This window comes from Pteropus alecto, unplaced genomic scaffold (genome assembly GCF_000325575.1).
Source record: "Pteropus alecto unplaced genomic scaffold, ASM32557v1 scaffold87, whole genome shotgun sequence".
NCBI classification, from domain to species: Eukaryota; Metazoa; Chordata; class Mammalia; order Chiroptera; family Pteropodidae; genus Pteropus; species Pteropus alecto.
This window is the reverse complement of record NW_006443225.1, coordinates 1,231,503-1,235,177: the sequence shown is the minus strand read 5'-3', so window position 1 is coordinate 1,235,177 and position 3,675 is coordinate 1,231,503. Positions and strand designations below refer to the sequence as shown.

The window sequence follows — 3,675 nt, the reverse complement described above, 5'->3', positions numbered from 1 at the left end:
CTATTATAGAGGCCTAATATTATGGTAAAATAGTCAGTCTGTATAGGCAAACTTCTCGCTCAAAAAAAATCTCCTCTTTTACAGTAACTAGGCATAGAATGGCTAGTTACTAGTTTTATAGTAACTAGAATAGAATGGATTTCATAATTTTAGAGTCCCCTGAGACCATGTAATTTATATAATCTAATAGAGTAGTTGACTTAAAAAACTTTAAGTTTAAAGTTTACTTACTAAAAGAATAAGTTCTCTAAAGTAATTTTTAGAGAAAAAGGATGGCTTAGTAGACTAGTTTTCAAAGGTGATTTGATTAGTTATATTTATATATTTGCTGAAAAAATAAAGCAAATTCCTTTTTTAATGAATCAATTCTAATACTATAAGATGGGTATACATTGCAGAGCTTAAAAAGATTCTGAGAAAGTTGAATCATAAATTACTTTACTAAATATAAAAGTTTGATGTCCCTGTAAATGTAAGTACTTCCATTTATTCAGTACTTTAGCAAACATTGTTGAGAGCCTACAATATAGCAGGCCTATGTCAGGCCCTGGAGAACAAAAATCTAATTAGGTAACTGGTCTCAGTTTACTCTAGTAGGTGAGTCAGTTATACAAACCACTAATTGCAATACACTGTGATAAGTTATCTTAAAAGAGTTCAGTGTTGGCATGAAAAGAAAACTATCAGCTCAGGCAGTTAGGGTTAGGACAGTTTTCACCAATTTGAGCTTGGTCTGGGGCTAAGAGGCAGGGCAGAGAAGGATATTCTAAGAAGAAGCAACTGCATGTTTCTAATCACAAAACAGCCGAACACGAGGGGGAGTTCAGGAGAGTAAATGAAGTTTGTTGTGTCTGAGGTGTAGTTTTCTGGGATAAGAAGAGATAGAAGTAAGTAGAGAGAAAGGAGGATGATAGATGAGGTTGGGAAAATTGGTAGAAACATATTGTAATGAAGGAAATTTGGGCTTTATCCTTAGGACAAAAGGTAGCCATTGAATATATGTAAGCAAGAGAATAACATTAATGGACTTTCATTTTAGCAAGATGTCTTTGGGAGCTATGGGTTGTGTAGACTAAGTGTTGAACAGAGACCCATTTTAGAGCCTGAATATCACATTCTCTTACCGATATACTGATTTAATCACATTCACTTTAATTTTATCTAGGATCGGACATTGTGACGTGACTCCTTTTCAAGGTTGTCTCTTTTCCTGCTTTCTTTGGGGATCTTGTTCCATTAGTCAGCTCAGAGGAGTATTTCAAACTCAATGTTCCCACTTTCTATTCAGTATTTAAAAATATGAAATATTTTAAGTACAGAAGTATGTAGAAAACAGTAATATAGACATCCATGTACCCATCACAAGGCTTAAAAGCTGTATTTGACTGAAATTTTTTGAAATGAAAAATTTACAGGTACAGTAAAACACCTCTTTCCTATACCATTCCTCTCCCCTTCTATAGATAATTGCTGTCCTGAAGTTGATATGTATTTTCATGTACATGTTTTATACTTTTTTCATAAGTATATATATATAAAACTATCCCATCTTACTACTAAAATTTGCTTAGATCACCTGCCAATTCCAATGAAAAATTTCTCCCAGTTCTTGTTTCGTTGGATCTCTTTGTAATTGAATGCTTTCTCTTTAAAATTATCTATTACCATAGTGATTTTACTGATATTGAAATGCTCAGATTGTCCTCTTAATTCAAAACATTCTTTTCTTTCCTGCCAGTCCCTTAAATATTAGATCCCAAAGACCACTTTGATCAGTACCCTGAACAGCTACATCATCCCTGGCTCTCCCCAGATTATTTGCTACTGACAATCCAGTCCATTTTCTTCATCTTGTTTTAGATGCTTCTCCCCACTCCATCCCTTTTCTTTACTTAGAAAATAGATTCATTCTAAACTACCCTTCTTATGAAAACCTTCAATGCTCACACACACTAGTTAACACTCTTATGACATTGAGAAGCAAGAGAGTAATATCAATTTATATATTTTTGACTTATTTCAGAATTATTCAGTCCCTTTAAAATTATAAATCAGTTACAGAAGGTTTCAATTAGAAAGGTGGGGAGGAAGACTTATGATTAAATGAGCAAGCATAGTTAAATTTATAGTATAGTACTTGTCATGTGACAAGTGGCAATAAATGTTAGAGATGACAATGGTGTTCTCCATGCTTCCATTCTTGGCTCAATAATCTTTTACTTCCACGAACTGTCCAGATAATTTCAGTTATTCTCATTCTTTGAAATTTCCTCTCACGAGTTGATGATTTCAAATCAGCCTCTTTCCCCAGGCTTCAAATCTCACGTGTATTCTGACTCCTGGATGTCTCTTCTTGGTTATGATAGACAATCCTCAAATTCAACATGTCCACAACTCACTTAAACAAGCTTTTTTGCATTCTGTCTCTCAGTTGAGTAGTTTTGTCCTCTATTTAGGCAAGCAAGCCAACTGCGTTGCTGCATATTGGAAGTTCTGAGGTAAGGGGTATGAAGCTCTGGCAGTTGGAAGAAAATGTGGGGAGCCGTAGGAAAATGCAACATAGCTCTTTATCACAGCAAGGGCTATTGTTTAATAGCCCTTGCAGAGTGGCAGTGCCTTTTATATACAGGTTAAATAATAGTGCCACAGTGCCAGAAGCCGGCACATGTGTACCGGGCACATGGTTACATAAGGGGAGAAGTGCTGAGTCACTTCCGCTAGAAAGTTAGCTGCTAAGGATGTCGAGAGGGAGCCTGACTGCAGCCATCTTCCTTTCTCCACACACCAACTAACAGCCCGAGGAATAGATTTAATTTTCTCATAACATTAACCAACCACTGAGTACTGTCTACTTCATCTCTTAACCATATCTCTAAATATTTTTCTTTTCTCTATCCTGGTTACCAAGGCTTCTAATTTTGTCTGCCATCAGAGTGCATATCTAAAAATGATATAGCTTGTCGTTATCTTACTTAACACTCTTCAGTGTGAAATCCTATTTCTCAAGCATTGTATCCAAGACTGCATGATCTGGTGGCTGCTTCATGTCTATCATCTTATGTTAAATATTTATCACTTCAAAAATGCAGGTAATGCTTTTAGTTCCAGAAATTTGCCATGCTGGCTTTCTTCTCCCTATCTCTGCTTATGCTCTTTCTACCTAAAATGGGTTTCTCACTCCCTATTACTTCCACTGCTAACTCTTAATCTAATAATCTCTCTAGACTCAGCTCAGTGCAAACCTCTTCTAGGTATGTTTCTAGGCAATGTTATAGACAAGGGAACAGGCAGGGCCAAGCATTGCAAAGGAAATAAATAGTGATGAGTGGTTTAGGGAACAATTTTAATTTTTTTATATATATATATACATATATATGTATGTACATATATATACATATAGATGCATATATATGTATATATATAAAATATATTTTAATGCCTACAGCACCTGGTATTCCAAGGTGGTTTCCCGTCCAAGTACTAACCAGGCCCCGCCCTGCTTAGCTTCCGAGGTCAGATGAGCTCAGGCACATTCAGAATGGCATGGCTAGGAAACAACTTTAGATGGCAGAAGAGAAGGCTTTTTTGAGAAGTGGACTTTGGACATGAGATTTGGACAATAAAAGGAGCAGAGTCAGGGATACTTCCAGGTAGAAGAAAATCAAATGCAAAAAA

General features: G+C 35.9%; 1 pseudogene; it reads right to left on the bottom strand.

The window, feature by feature from the left end:
- Nucleotides 1-3,436: 3,436 nt before the first annotated feature.
- LOC112472690 lies at nt 3,437-3,556 on the bottom strand (annotated as a pseudogene).
- Nucleotides 3,557-3,675: the final 119 nt, after the last annotated feature.